This window comes from Schistocerca nitens, chromosome 7 (assembly GCF_023898315.1).
Source record: "Schistocerca nitens isolate TAMUIC-IGC-003100 chromosome 7, iqSchNite1.1, whole genome shotgun sequence".
In the NCBI taxonomy this organism is placed as follows: domain Eukaryota; kingdom Metazoa; phylum Arthropoda; class Insecta; order Orthoptera; family Acrididae; genus Schistocerca; species Schistocerca nitens.
Genome location: NC_064620.1, coordinates 545,270,714 through 545,287,395, shown reverse-complemented (window position 1 = coordinate 545,287,395; position 16,682 = coordinate 545,270,714). Strand labels below are relative to the sequence as shown.

Genomic DNA, 16,682 nt, shown 5'->3' with positions numbered 1-16,682 from the left:
TAACAAACTGCTGGGGGAGGCTTGTTCTTAGGCCCCTTTGTGCAGTGTCCACTTCGACTGATGACTCTGACTAGGTGCATCCAAGTTTGTATGGGTTGCTAAAGAAATAAGGTCAAACCACTCAGGATAAATCGCAGCCCGTCGACAGCTGGTACGCCACTCAGTCTTATATAAATTCACAGCAGCAAAGGTGTTACATTGAACAACAGCTGCGCCAGTGTACCACCGATGCAGGTGAAGCATTGGGACGTCAAAGTTGCTGTGGTATCAATCATAACAACGAGGGACAGATCGACGCTAAAAGACAAGTCTGGACATCAATTTCTGACCCTCCCCCCCCTCCCCCCAAATACCCCAGTAACTGCTCCAGCAGCAGAACAGAGTACAAAACAGTTACATGTTAATTTAGTCTAAAATATATTATCTTCAAGTATCTGTATGCCTCTCATGAGCAAATCATGACTGGAACACGTTGCAGTGTGTTAAATTGAACATAAATAAAGGTGACGGATAGCAGAAAAACCAAATAATGAAGTAATTGTAAGGTCGCGCCACGACAGTATGCGCGCGTCTACTTCACGCTCCATAGTGACGCGAGTCCGCAGCTCGCTTTGCAAGGTGACTGCAGCGCTCACGCTGTGCTACCAACTGTTAGCTTGCCGCCCATTATGACCTCTTCTGAATTCCTTGAGGCCAACCACGATTTCTCTTATTAGTTACTTCTGACAGTCCATCTCATTTCACTAAGTGGGATACAGTAGCGACTGGAGGACCAGTTACTTCTTGACTCATAATTTTTATTGCTTTTGGTATTTACTACGGACAATCGGCTTGTCGATGAGAAATCCAGATTCGTGAATAGATGTCATCCTATGCTACCCCGTATTTACTCTGTTGTCGATTATCAGTATGCACTGATTCTTTAAGTTTACTGATTGTTTGTAGCTTTCCCCATGTCCCTTATTGCAATGCTTTTTCTGAAAAACAGAAATACCTGTCAGTTTTAAACATGGCTGTTTCTTAGCAACCATACAGTAGTTTCCACATTGGATTATACAGCCAATCGGTTGCAAACAACTGTTTAGTACATTGACCTAGGTTTCGACATCTACTAAGGGTGTCTTCATCAGAGTGAAATTTTTAAGAACCGTAAGTGACGTTGTGAGAAAAGCTAAGGTCAGAATTTAGAGCAGCTATGCTCAAGTCAAAAATAAAGTAAAACACGTTCCAGCCTCTGCTACGTGTGCCTAGCTTCATTCTCATGAAGAGACTCTTAGTATGTGTCGAAACGTAGGTCAATGTACCAAATAGTTATTTGCAACACGTTTGCTGTATAATCCTAAGAGAAAAGAAATATCTGTAGTAAGATAGGAGTCCAATGTCTCCACGGTCTAGAGACAAAATATTTTCACGTAATATTTCTCTTATCTTCTAATATGGAAATCATATCAATCAGGACAGGAAGTTCATTTACGTATCTTGATAGTACAAGCGCTACAGACATTTTCTACGAATGTATCGAGTTTCTTCAAGTCCTGCTTTCATTATGTAGCGTTAAGTCAGAACTGCCTCTCTGGCGCCTTTGCCTGGCGCAATTGATCGTTAGCTACGAGGTCCTCAATTGTTTTATCCATTATTTTGTATTTTATTCTCTTCAGAAACTTGATTGCCTTATTCCATACTTATCGCAGTTTTTGTTCTTGTTATTTTCGTTATCGTGTACGTGACACTCTTGCACATCAAATGATATACCTGCACCAATGTACAAAAATCCAAGTATTGTTCATTATTTTGATCTCTTCATCATTACTGAAGATAGCATTAAGGAGGCACGCAGCTGCAATGCATTGCATTATGTGAAAGATTACAGATTTCCTCAGGCGTTACTTCATTGATATTGATTATTTACACAACGTACATGATCGATTGCGGAATACACATTCCATCATCTGATGCATCTGGGAAATAAATCAGATTTATATGGATGCAGTGAAATACATCTATGCATTGATAACCGGTAAACACTGGTATCGACTTTGCCACGTAAGCAAAAGTCACTTAAAGTTATGCCAGCAGGAACGGAACCCAAACTGACCGTGGAGCGTACCAACCAAAACTGATTATATAATTTTGAAATGATAATGCGAATTAAAAACTATCAATAAAACAGTGAATGGATTATCCAAAACTATATTAATGAAATACAGACGAACGTTCCTAGGGTTCCACTCACGAAGATAAATTACACCATGTATGTTGCCAATCAACTTCCTGTCCTTCACTATAATTCTCTCGCATTAGGGTTTCTTCACATATCACTGCATCGTCAGCGAAACGTCTCATCAAGCTTATTGTCATATCATCAAGGTCATTTGTAACCATCATGAACGATCGTTTTCTATTTTCACCTATCTTGACGACCCTATCTTTCTTGACTGAACAAGTACATGGTTGATACAGATATTAAGGAGTTTAGAACTGATTCATTTTTTCTCTGTTGTTTTTAATACTTTGTGTGATGAAACATCACTGCTTCTCGCAACGTCTAATGTATTAGTTACCATTAAGTTGCAGCTCAATGCCTGTATTTAGAGTGTAACATAACATATCTCAGTTCTAGTGAGGCGACGCCGATTGTACTAAAGTAAAGATCATCTCTGAAAAATTACGACTTGTAATGCGTTAAAGGAACTCAAACGCTTGTTTCGTCCACAATAATAGTTCTGAAGACTAGTGTCTCCATGGGGGTTAAAATCAACCCAGCGCCGCAGTGTGAGACAGTGTTTTCATCCCATCCCTGAAGTGCCCTTGTGGGCATTTTTTATGTCTAATAAAATAAAAAATGTATTAACATGATTATTGAATTATTTTGTGCAAATAATTCGATATACCATGTTACTTCAAATTTCAAAGTCAGTTATCTCGGTAATAATTTTTGGGCTTGCCATTTTAGGCAGCAAAGACAGAACCATTCAGTAACTTAAACTGATATTTGTGCCAGGTATTCCAACATAGCAAAACTGAATATCGTTGATATCAGCACCAACTTTTTGCCTGGCCGGAATTCTTCAATTTGCTGTCGTGTTGTGACCCACGGTACGATAATATAGGACATATGGTTGCAAGACAACCTTGCAGCGATATGGAGACTATTCAAAGTCATTGTGAACACCAAAGTATGTCTGTAAATGACTATTTCGGCAAAATATTGTAAATGTTTTTGTTCACGATCTAATGAACACAAAAAGCTTGTTATACAATGTTAATTTGTTCATTGTTCTCGTACAGTCTATTCTAATACTTTAAGAAACATGACACATGTTTTTGAATGCTATCTTTAAAAGATGTTAATGCAGTTCCTATTAATATTCGTCGCTTAACTGTTGGCTGCTTTTATCTTCAGCGGAAAGTTATGGAATGCGATCGTTTCGCCTTTTGCACTGTGAAGTATCGCTTAGAAGCAAAGCCTGTGAAGATAAAAATATTATTTTCAGGTGGCGATTTTACCACGTACTCATGGCTTCATAAGCCTCTTAAGTTTTCAGAAATGACAAATACATCTTCTTATCTACTACAGAGATAAACATGCATTGGACTCTGGTCGCCAACATCCTTGCATTCGCAGTAATTCTCACCATGGCGCGGAGCATTTGTTTCATTATCGTCAGCTGTTGAGGAGCCGATAACTCACCTACGATACAGTACTAACGAGTGTATCTTAAATGTAAGCAAAATTAATTTCTGTCGGGGTGAGGGGCAAAGGAAACCGTGAACAAATGTGTACGACACTGAGAAATAATTTTAAAAACGAACGACATCGTGACGAAAACAGAACTCGCTATCGGCTTCAGATATCACGCTCTTCTGTGTACATCTTATAAAAGCGTATATGTCAATGACGCTTTAAATAGTAACAAAAGCTGAAATCCAGCTCATATTCGGTATGACATACGAAGGTCGTTCAATAAGTAATGTCCCACGTTTCTTTAAAATGCCATTAATATACATAGACAAACGTTCCTGTTGTTGCTTCACACTTGATGTTTGTTCTGTACGCAGGTGAAGTTTAAAACCGTTCTGACAAATGGCAGATCCGTAGTACAGCGTCAAAATGGCGTCTAAATACGACTCAGGTTGCAAGCAACGTGCTGTTATTGAATTCTTGTGTACAAAAAAAGAAACAGTGGTGCACATCCGTAAACGTTTGTGTGCAGTGTATGGAGATGCTGCAGTTGATAGGAGTACTGCTGGGAGATAGGTAAATAAAGTTACAGCACCAGGAAATGCAGAAACAGAGCTCCATGATCAGCCACGCTCGGGACGTCCTGTCACAGCCACTGCTCCAGACGTGCTGAATCCTGCGAATGCCATTATTCGTACCGACCGGCGCACCAGAACTCGATAATTGGCTCTACAGTTGTCGGTCAGGATTGGAATTGCGTCTGCAATGATCGAGACTCTCGGATATTCAAAGAGGTACTTCTGCCAGCAGGGAATATATGCTCTTCCACAACGTTGGCGTACGGCCACAGAACGTGATGAAGACTACGTAGAAGAATAGGACATGTACAAGAAATGTTGATGTATATTACTACCAAATTCTGACTCTTAACAATAAATACACTCCTGGAAATGGAAAAAAGAACACATTGACACCGGTGTGTCAGACCCACCATACTTGCTCCGGACACTGCGAGAGGACTGTACAAGCAATGATCACACGCACGGCACAGCGGACACACCAGGAACCGCGGTGTTGGCCGTCGAATGGCGCTAGCTGCGCAGCATTTGTGCACCGCCGCCGTCAGTGTCAGCCAGTTTGCCGTGGCATACGGAGCTCCATCGCAGTCTTTAACACTGGTAGCATGCCGCGACAGCGTGGACGTGAACCGTATGTGCAGTTGACGGACTTTGAGCGAGGGCGTATAGTGGGCATGCGGGAGGCCGGGTGGACGTACCGCCGAATTGCTCAACACGTGGGGCGTGAGGTCTCCACAGTACATCGATGTTGTCGCCAGTGGTCGGCGGAAGGTGCACGTGCCCGTCGACCTGGGACCGGACCGCAGCGACGCACGGATGCACGCCAAGACCGTAGGATCCTACGCAGTGCCGTAGGGGACCGCACCGCCACTTCCCAGCAAATTAGGGACACTGTTGCTCCTGGGGTATCGGCGAGGACCATTCGCAACCGTCTCCATGAAGCTGGGCTACGGTCCCGCACACCGTTAGGCCGTCTTCCGCTCACGCCCCAACATCGTGCAGCCCGCCTCCAGTGGTGTCGCGACAGGCGTGAATGGAGGGACGAATGGAGACGTGTCGTCTTCAGCGATGAGAGTCGCTTCTGCCTTGGTGCCAATGATGGTCGTATGCGTGTTTGGCGCCGTGCAGGTGAGCGCAACAATCAGGACTGCATACGACCGAGGCACACAGGGCCAACACCCGGCATCATGGTGTGGGGAGCGATCTCCTACACTGGCCGTACACCACTGGTGATCGTCGAGGGGACACTGAATAGTGCACGGTACATCCAAACCGTCATCGAACCCATCGTTCTACCATTCCTAGACCGGCAAGGGAACTTGCTGTTCCAACAGGACAATGCACGTCCGCATGTATCCCGTGCCACCCAACGTGCTCTAGAAGGTGTAAGTCAACTACCCTGGCCAGCAAGATCTCCGGATCTGTCCCCCATTGAGCATGTTTGGGACTGGATGAAGCGTAGTCTCACGCGGTCTGCACGTCCAGCACGAACGCTGGTCTAACTGAGGCGCCAGGTGGAAATGGCATGGCAAGCCGTTCCACAGGACTACATCCAGCATCTCTACGATCGTCTCCATGGGAGAATAGCAGCCTGCATTGCTGCGAAAGGTGGATATACACTGTACTAGTGCCGACATTGTGCATGCTCTGTTGCCTGTGTCTATGTGCCTGTGGTTCTGTCAGTGTGATCATGTGATGTATCTGACCCCAGGAATGTGTCAATAAAGTTTCCCCTTCCTGGGACAATGAATTCGCGGTGTTCTTATTTCAATTTCCAGGAGTGTATGTTCTGATAAAAAAATGTGGGGCGTTATTTATTGAATGACCGTCGTATGTCAATAATGCAGACCCCTATGCTGTATCGTATACAGAAAAACTTTTCTCAAGGCAAACACGTGAAACTTGTACGAGAAATTTAAGCCGCCGCCAAAATGTTGATTTTACGAATTATTGGGAGATACAGCTAAGCGAGTAAATTGGCCAGGCAACAGACTGCAGTGAAATTATAGCTGTGATAAAAATAGAGGAGGGAAGGACGGTAGCCAGACGAGTGGACGGAACATGGGGTAGGGAAGTTCTTTGTTGGACTGGAAGAGTGAGCAAAGACCGAAACGTCGACCTAATGGATAGTGGGTATGTCAAGAATGTAATTCTCCCATCAGTCCCCGAAAACCACGCTATGCTCTGTCAACCTCTAGCGTCATTTGGAAGCTCTATGGAGGGGTATGTGGTCAACACATCGCTCTCACGGCCGTTGTCAGCATTCAGACCTTGAAACCGCTACTTCTCACACAACTGGCTTTTCAAATAGCCTAATGACACTGTAAGATACACTTTCCAGGCCTCCCACGACGAAAAAATCCCTCGCAATACCAGGAATTGAACTCGGATCCCCCTACATGGCAGTCAGACCCTCTGGCCACTCAGCCACGGAAGCGTATAGAGAACGCACAGGAGCAGCGTGAATGTGTGCAGAAGAATGGAGCGGGTTTCTAGCCGACAGAGGATTTCAAATGACTGATAATGATGATACTCCTTGCGTAAATCTGCAAGATCAACATGTGAGTATTATGCCATTTTTCTGTCAATAAATAAATTGTTTCACGGTATTCAGTAATCATGTGGTGTTGTTGTGGACTTCAGTCCGAAGACTAGACTTGTTTGATGGAACTCAACACATTAGCCTCTTCATCTCCAAATAACTACTGAAGCACACATCCAGTTGAACTTGGTTACTGTATTCATCATCCCTTGGCCTCCCTCTACAATTTTCCCCCCCCCTCCCCCCCCTCCCCCCCCCTCCCCCCCGCCAATACCGTTCTTCTGTATCACAGCATTTCAAATACTTCTATTCTCCTCTCATTTGAAGTGCTTATTGTTCGCGTTTCACTTCCGTGCAAGGTTACACTCCAGACAAGTACCTTCACAAACGACTATTTAACACTTAAATTTATGAGGGGGCTTCAAAACGTAAGTTACATATTGTTACGACAGGCCAAGTAACTTCAATTGAAAGCTACACTACTTTTCAAAGGACACATATACATGACACTACTTTTCAGCATCGTTACCAAGTGTCTGTAAATAGCAGTCGGGAAGCAATGACAGTACTTTAATTTCCCGATGACAGAAATCTACTCCTTGGTCACGGAGCCTGTAAGGTACCCCTTATTTGCAGATAAGAGCGTATTTTACTTTATTTCTGGTTTTGCTATTTCACGTATGTGACGTGAACGTATCAGCGCTTCAGTAGGTAAGGAGTAAAGCGCGAGCGGTAGGTTCCCTAGATGGCTAACAGAGGTGGTTGGCCATCTGGTGCTCTCAAAGCCAGTGGAACGAGGTACCGATGCAGGAATCACTCGTGACGTCAGCAGAGAGATACGGAGGGAAATAACATTTATTCTGGCGCGATTCAAGTAATCGTTATTAATAAATATTTGCTAACAAAAGTTGCCTTTTGTCACGTTATGAGGAGTCTACGGGTCATAAATACTATCTCTCAGCAATTTTAAAACGACAGGAAACGTTGATATTAATAAACGAATGAATAATTTTGGCATAACCGAAGGTGTACGATCTTATACGAACTATACTGATTGTACGCTCAAGTGACACACTGTGCACCATAGTCGTCAGGCGTCGACATGATGCCTTTCGATCTAGTAATGCGGTAGTGCATGCTCTCGTGACATTAATAGCTAGCTTATAATCCGTGTGAAATAGTTCATTTTACGGTGTTCTTTAAATAAACGCGCCATAATGACATCCCGTGTGCAAATATTGCACTTTCAGAATCCGACGGCGCTGCTACGGCTCTGTAAAGGGGACATAAAACTGCGAGAGGATTTCCACATAACAGGTAGGAAGAATCCCTACGCGGCGGCTCACTAAGTCAGTTCAAGAATGGACTGGCTTAGTTATCGCAAAACTCGGGTGGAAAAGCGTGGTTCTTTCTTTAAAGAACAGTTATTACGTACAATCCTTATACCATCATCTGCGGACTCTCTTACAAGCCATTCAAGAACCGCTGTGTGAACGTCCACATCGTTTATGGAAAATCTGCGACTGCTGCGAATCAGTTCTTCGATTGGCTGGACATTGTCGTCCGTGGTCGATGTCAAGGTCTTCCTTATCGATCAGCATCACCCACGTCCGTGCAGCGTTGGTCAAGTTGTCAGCACCACTTCATTACGCATGGAAGCTACATTCCATTTGGTCCATATACAACCAACATTTCACAGCGAATATGTGTGCAATTTAGACGTTTTGTCCTCAAGACTCGTACCGTCCCGCATACTTCTACTTTACAGTACACTTCCAGATGCCGCGCCATTTGAGTCACATAGTGATGCGTCTGTTATCCCTACCGCAGCGAAATCGCGTCTGCATTAAACCTGAGACATATACACACGTCAAAAAAAGTTTTGCATCACCTCGGTTGCGAATGTTCCGCGCCCTGTACAGAAAATTGGAATAGAGATCAACATAAACATCATTGCCGCTCTTTTTATTGCTCATGAAAACCACACACTGCATGTTGTACAACCATACAGCGAGACATTCAGAGGTGGTGGTCCAGATTGATGTACACGCCGGTACCTCTAATATCCAGTAGCATGTCCTCTTGCATTGGTGCATGCCTGTATTCGTCGTGGCATACTATCCACAAATCATCAACGCACTGTTGGTCCAGATTGTCCCACTACTCAACGGCGATTCGTCGTAGATCCCTCACAGTGGTTGGTGGGTCACGTCGTCCATAAACAGCCCTTTTCAATCTATCCCAGGCATGTTCGGTAGGGTTCATGTCTGGAGAACATGCTGGCATCTCTAGTCGAGAGAATTCATTATCATGAAGGAAGCCATTCAAAAGATGTGCACGATGGAGGCACAAATTGACGTCCATGAAGACGAATGCCACGCCAATATGCTGCCGATATGGTTTCACTATCGGACGGAGGATGACAAAACAGCAGGAAGCCTCCACCTTGCGACACTCACTGGACAGTGTGTCTAAGGCGTCCAGCCTAACCGGGTTGCCTCCAAACATGTCTCCGACGATTGTCTGGTTGAAGGCATATGCAACACTCATCGGTGAAGAGAACGTGATGCATGTTGTTGGGCCCATCTGTACCGCCCTGCATGGTGTCGTGGTTGCAAAGATGGACCTTTCCATGGACGCCGGGAGTGATATTCATCTTATGTAAACTTTTTCAAGACAATATTCATTCCGTCCAGCTGATATTCCAGTTCTTTGCCGTCTCTGCCAGAATTACAAAGACATCGAGACACCTCAAGAATTATAGTTTTACGGAAAAACAGTCCCGATCACAATAATTTTTTACTTAATAATTCCGGTAACTGGTTTCGGTCCAAGCGATCAACCTCAGACCGGAAACTCCTTGATGGTGTGTGAAGTCGGTTCACGGAGCTGTTGCGAGTACCAACAGGTACTAGTCAACAACTCAGTTGTTTACTGGTACCTGTTAGTACTCACAGCCCCTGCGTGAACTGGCTTCAGATTGTAATAATTATTTATTTAATAATTCCTATAACCGATTTCGGTCTAAGAGACTATCTTCAGACTCAGAACTCGTTGGTGTCGTGTGGAGCAGGGTCACCGAGCTGCTGTGAGTACCAATGGGTATCAATTAACAACTCAGTTGTTTCCTAGTACCTGTTGGTAGCCACGACAGCTCCGTAAACCGGCTCCATACGTCATCAAGCAGTTTCTGGTATGAAGGTGGTAACGTAGACCGAAACCGGGTACCGGAATCATTAAATAAATAATTATTGCAATGTGGACCGTTATTCAGTTCTACTGACAACTAATCTGGATATTTTATTTTTATGTGTGTACGATGTACTAGAACTTCAACGTAGTGTATTATTTTTGAACCGTTAATAATTTACTAACGCAAATTTCAGCTTTTAGTCTGTCTAATATGCCCCATGAGAATATTCGGCATATTTTTAGTGCTTTAACATCACAGTGAATGTTTCATTTGTACGTGTAACATGACATATAATGTATAAGTTATGAATCAGCTAGTAATATAAGACTGTACAAGAAGAGCTGTAAATGAAGCTGTTTAGCTATTTCTTCCATTTTGCATTATGTTGTGCAGAAATTTAGATGATCTATACACTCTATCAAAAGTAAGTCCCTTCTCCTTAACATAACATCTTTAGGTTCCAAAATACGTACTGTTATACATTGTTGAAATGACTGTACTGACGTTGTGTAATCCAGCTATGGTTTTTCAGTTTTATTACAACGCTGTAGTTCTTTACTACTAACTTTATTCGCAATACTTTTTGCAGACAGTATTGACATATACCACGGAATGCGCCTGCAACAGTATGATATAGTTCAGGAGATGCGACTTCACAAACAATGACATGCGTAAAAAACTCCCGCATCATGCATGATATATTAACTTATAACTTCTGTAGTACCAACGCTACTGGCAAGACATTTCGCGCACAGTATTCAGATACATCATTGGATGCAGCTGCAAAATTATATTATGGTAAGACACATAGTTCAAAGATATGGCATTATAAACATAGAGTTGAGTAAGAATGAAACTGGTGATCTACGATAGAGATACAGATGAAATATGTGTACAAATATGAGAGAAATATATTAATATATGTTACACGTGCATTCACAGGCAAAGCTGGAGGTAAAAAGATCCTCCTAAACTCCTGGATCGATTTCAGCCGAACTTCTGGAAGAAAATACTGTGGGTTTAACAACCAGTAACATTCTACTGGAGTAGGGGTGATAAAGCGGAGAAAGAAGGGGAAGGAGGAGATAGACAGAGAGGGGGAAGGATGAGGTTGACAGAGGGAGGTGGAGGGGGAATGGACAGAAATGGAAGAGAGGAGATGAACAGAGAGAGGGGAGAAGAGGAGATGGACAGAGAAAGGAAAAAGGAGGAGATGGATGGAGAGAAGGGGATGGACAGTGAGGAAGGGGAGGGGAAGGTGGACAGAGAGTAGGGAGCAGAACATGGACAGAGAGAGGGGGGAGGAGAAGATGGGGAGAGAGAGATGGAGAAGGAGGAGGACAGAGAAAGGGAAAAGGAGGAGATGAACAGAGAGCAAGGGGAGGGGAAGGTGGATGGAGAATAGGGAGGAGAGAGAGAGAGATGGAGAAGGATGAGGAGGAGTGGACAGAGAAAGGAAAGAGGAGGACATGGGCAGAAAGAAGGAGGAGGAAGAGATGTACAGTGAGTGAGGGGAGGGGGACAGAGAACAGGGAGGAGGACATGGACAGAGAGAGAGGGGAAGAGAAAATGGAGACATGGAGGAGGAGGAGGAGGAGGAGGAGGAGGAGGAGGAGGAGATGGACAGAGAGAGGAGAAGATGGAGAGAGAAAAGGAAAAGGAGAAAGTGAAGAGAGAGTGAAGGGGAGAAAGGTGGACAGAGAGAGTAGGGAGGAGGATATGGTCAGAGAGAGGGGGGAGAGGAAGATGCAGTTGGAGGAGGAGGAGGAGATGGACAGAGAAAGGAAAGAGGAGGACATGGGCGGAAAGAGGGAAGAGGAAGAGATGGACAGTGAGTGAGGGGAGGGGGATGTGGACAGAGAACAGGGAGGAGGACATGGACAGAGAGAGAGGGGAAGAGAAGATGGAGAGATAGATGGATGAGGAGGAGGAGGAGATGGACAGAGAAAGGAAAGAGGAGGACACGGGCAGAAAGAGGGAGGAGGAAGAGATGGACATTGAGTGAGGGGAGGGGGATGTGGACAGAGAACAGGGAGGAGGACATGGACAGAGAGAGAGAGGGGAAGAGAAGATGGAGAGAGAAAGGGAACAGGAGGAAATGAAAGCAAAGGGGGGAAAGGTGGACAGAGAGAGTAGGGATGACGAAATGGACAGAGAGAGGGGGGAGGAGAAGATAGAGAGAGATGGAGGAGATGGACAGAGAAAGGAAAGAGGAGGTCATGGGTGGAAAGAGGAAGAGAGGAACAGTGAGTGAGGGGAGCGGAAGGTGGACAGAGAACGGGGAGGAGGAAATGGGCAGAGAGAGGGTGGAGGGGAAGATGGAGAGAGAGTTGGAGGAGGGGGAGGAGATGGATAGAGAGAGGAGGAGATGGAGAAAGGAAAAAGGAGAAAACGGACAGAGAGAGGGGAAGAGGAGATGGAGAGAGAGAGAGAGAGAGAGAGGAGAAGATGGACAGCGATGGGAGTATAATGAAAATGGGAATAAATCCTACCAGGGGAGTGCAGGGAACTCGTCTAGTACGTTCACAAAATTCCGTGAGAGTTCCTTTTTCTATTTGTCTCTCTCTCTCTCTTGCGCGCACATACACACAAACACACACACACACACACACACACACTTGCCGTGGTCACGTTATAAGGAGCAGCCGCTGCTGGCGCCTTACCATGTGCAGACCGCCTTGCCCCGCCGTCGCGTCGCCGCCGGCTAACGACGCGGCGCGGCCGGCAGGAGGGAGTTGCCGCAGAAGTCTGCTCAAACAGCAGTGGGATCGCCCAGTGGGCGCGGACGGCTGGCTAGCGTTATGTGCGGCCACGCGCCGCTCTTATCAGCGGGCCCCACACAGAGCGGGCGGCGCGGGGTAAACACTGAGAGGCGGACGCTGCTGCTACTGCCGGGCACTCGCCAAGAAACTCTGCTGCGGAGGAGGCGACGCGGGGCAAGTACTTCCCTAAGCTACAGTAGCTCTGTCCCACAGCACGGCTGGTAAGAGGGCTCCGAATCGTCACACACACTGAAGTTGTTTACCGAAAGAAATGAAACTTCTTAGACGAGTTGAATGGTGCACAATAGGACACAGACCAAGGAATCAAGATATCAGAGAAGAACTAAAGTTTTAGGGCTAAATAATAAAATTCTAGAGTACAGAAGAAAATGGAACGAGCATCTAGAAAGAATGGAGACTGACATACTCCTTTTAAAGGCCAGAAATTACAAGTGCCAAGGAAGAAGAGATAGTGGACGACTCCGGCAACGATGTGCACTGTAACAGGCAATTTCACCTAATACCTGAAAAGAAGAAGAAGAAAAGGCGATGGAAGACAAAAAGTAGAGCAAAGCACCCGGAGAAGATGCTGTAAAAGAGAAATGCTTTTCATGTGGCACTAAAATGTTTAAAGACTAGTAACAAAAAAATGTTCAAATGTCTGTGAAATCTTATGGGACTTAAGTGCTAAGGTCATCAGTCCCTAAGCTTACACACTATTTAACCTAAATTATCCTAAGGACAAACACACACACTCATGCCCGAGGGAGGACTCGAACCTCCGCCGGGACCAGCCGCACAGTCCATGATTGCAGCGCCTTAGACCGCTTTTTATTTTAATCTCATTTTGTTCTCTTTCGTTCGTTGTATCTGCTCGGCGCGGACGTCGTAAGACACCCGTTTTGGTTCGTTGTTGATCGGTGAACTCAGTTTTTTTATTACAGAGGGCAGCTAATACTCTGACCGAACATAATTTCACCTGACCTGCAGTTCAACAGGAAAAAAAGTCTATACTAAAAGCCACATACAGTTGTGAGGTGTCGGTCGAGCTGCTTAGCATTTTCGTAACAAGGGAACCTCCCCATCGCAACCCCCTCAGATTTAGTTATAAGTTGGCACAGTGGATAGGCCTTGAAAACCTGAACACACATCAATCGAGAAAACAGGAAGAAGTTGTGTGGAACTATGAAAAAAATAAACAAAATATACGAACTGAGTAGTCCATGTGCAAGATAGGCAGCATCAAGGATATTATGAACTGGGGAACACCGTGGTCCCGTGGTTAGCACCACAACTGCGGAACGAGAGGTCCTGGGTTCAAATCTCCCCTCGAGTGTAAATTTTACTTTATTTTCGCAAAGTTATGATCTGTCGTTCGTTCATTGACGACTCTGTTCACTGTAATAAGTTTAGTGTCTGTGTTTTACGACCGCACCGCAAAATCGTGCGATTAGTAGACGAAAGGACGTGCCTCTCCAATGGGAACCGAAAACATTTGATCGCAAGGTCATAGGTCAACCGATTCCTCCACAGGAAAACACGTCCGATATATTCTATACGACACTGGTGACGGCATGTGCGTCACATGACAGGAATATGTTGTCGGCCCACCTAACTTGTACACTTGGCGAATGGGTAAAAAGATTCTTCTACCTTGCCCGATTTAGGTTTTCTTGTGGATGTGATAATCACTCCCAAAAACGTGATGAAAACATAAGAGTTTGTCACATAAACTGAAAATAAAAAATTAAACTTTTCAGTCGAGGGAAGACTTGAACCTAGGACCTCTCGTTCCATAGCTGCTCTCCCTAACCACGGGACGACGGCTCTCCTTCATTCGCATTGTCCTTGATGTTGCCTATCTTCGAATGGACTACTCAGTTTGTATATTTTACTAATTTTTTTCATAGTTCCACACAACTTCTTCCTGTTTTCTCGATTGATCTGTGTTCAGTTTTTCAAGGCCTATCCACTGTGCCAACTTATAACTAAATCTGAGGGGGGTGCGATGGGGAGGTTCCCTTGTAAGATGCTATAAGACCGATCCCTGGTGACCTTTAGGGAAGGGAAGCTCCTCAAAAGATAACGCGAGAAAAACAATGTCTCACAACTGGAACTTCTTAGTGAAGGAAAAGTAGTAGGGGTAGCACAGTTACGCATGAAAGTACGTGTACCACAGCACACATCGATATATAAGGTGAACCAGCTGCCCCCGCTGCAGGGTTTTATGCAATCGCAACACCTTCAAATACCACGCGTAAGATTTTCATATTCTCTCGCTCACTACATGCAAATTATCAGCCCCGTAGAAAAAACATTAATACTATCTTTTTGAAGGAAATTTAATCTAGCTAAATTTTGTAGTGAGATACATCTTCTCCAGAGACCGTAGTTTTCGAATTATTCAAGAAAAACCTATGAAAGTGACCTTCAGACGCGTTTTTGTTGAATAAATCGAAAACTGTAGCCTCAAGAGAAAACATAATTTCCCACAAAAAGATTCTATAAACTCTTTCTGTAGGACTAATAGTGTGCATGTAACGAGCGAGGGAATATGAGAATCTTGTGCATGGTTTTCGAAGGCATTGCAGGTTGCACAGGGGCAGCTGAATCACTCTTTATTAATGGATGAGCTCATATAATTACAAAATAGAATAGCGGTCATGATAAAAATGTGGTTTATTATCATAAAATAGAAGACAAGTCAGTCACCCACGCAATTAAATATGTAAACATTTTATAAGTGGCAGCATGAAACAAATTAAGGGTCGGAAGTATAGCACAGAAAAGATATTAAAATCAGATGAATTCACAAAAGCAACAGAAACCATTCAGACACAAAGCTGGGGGGATATCAAGGAAAACCTCATTACTACAGCCGAACGGATAGAACCTAACAAAAAAAGTAAAAACCATACCTGGTGGTCGCTGGAATGTGATGTCCTCATTGAAACAAGAAAACAGGCATGGCAAAATTGGCAATCACAGAAAACAGAAGAAAGTAGACTGAATTTCATTACAGTTAGAAAACTGGTAGATAAAAATATAAAAAGGATTAAGAAGACACATGAAATCAAAACTCTCCTCCAAATTGATAAAGAATTTGCTAAAAACAACACAAGGAGCTTTTACAGAACTTTCAAACAAAGGTTATCAAGATACAAAGCACCCATCCTCCAATTTCGAGATGTAAATGGGACCATCGCTCACAACAACACGGAAAACTGCAAAATACTAGCAGGCTACTTTGAGAAACTCTTGAATTGTGAACCCATCCTTGAAAAATTTGAATCCATTCCAAACAACCGTGAGAAGCCGGATTCAGAACCACCGACGACTGAAGAACTACAGAAGGTCATTTCAGAACTTAAAAACAACAAGGCGCCCGGAGAAAATCAAATAGTGGCCGAACTATGGAAAAAGGCTGACAAAAATGCAGTTACATCCCTAAAGTGTGTTTTAGATCAAATCTGGAAAGAAGAAGAGATCCCCGCAGAATGGAGAACAGCTCTCATCCACCCTATCCACAAGAAAGGTTTGAAGACAGACCCCAACAATTACAGAGGAATATCACTGCTGGATATAACGTACAAGATTCTTTCTAAAGTCCTTCTGAACAGGGCAGAGCCGCAATTGGATCCGCAAATCGGGGAATACCAGGGAGGTTTTAGAAAGGGCAGATCATGTTCGGAACAAATACTAAACCTCAAAAACATTGTTGTTGTTGTTGTGGTCTTCAGTCATGAGACTGGTTTGATGCAGCTCTCCATGCTACTCTATCCTGTGCAAGCTTCTTCATCTCCCAGTACCTACTGCAACCTACATCCTTCTGAATCTGCTTAGTGTATTCATCTCTTGGTCTCCCCCTACGATTTTTACCCTCCACGCTGCCCTCCAATACTAAATTGGTGATCCCTTGATGCCT

At 44.2% G+C, this 16,682-nt stretch overlaps 1 protein-coding gene across 1 annotated transcript in view; it reads right to left on the bottom strand.

The window, feature by feature from the left end:
* LOC126194641 (uncharacterized) overlaps positions 1–12,747 on the bottom strand; it is a 183,112-nt gene extending 170,365 nt beyond the window's left edge. Inside the window, exon 1 of the mRNA XM_049932813.1 lies at positions 12,659–12,747. The gene's annotated coding sequence lies outside the window, so the exon portion shown is untranslated. The remainder of the gene's footprint in view (positions 1–12,658) is intronic.
* Positions 12,748–16,682: the final 3,935 nt, after the last annotated feature.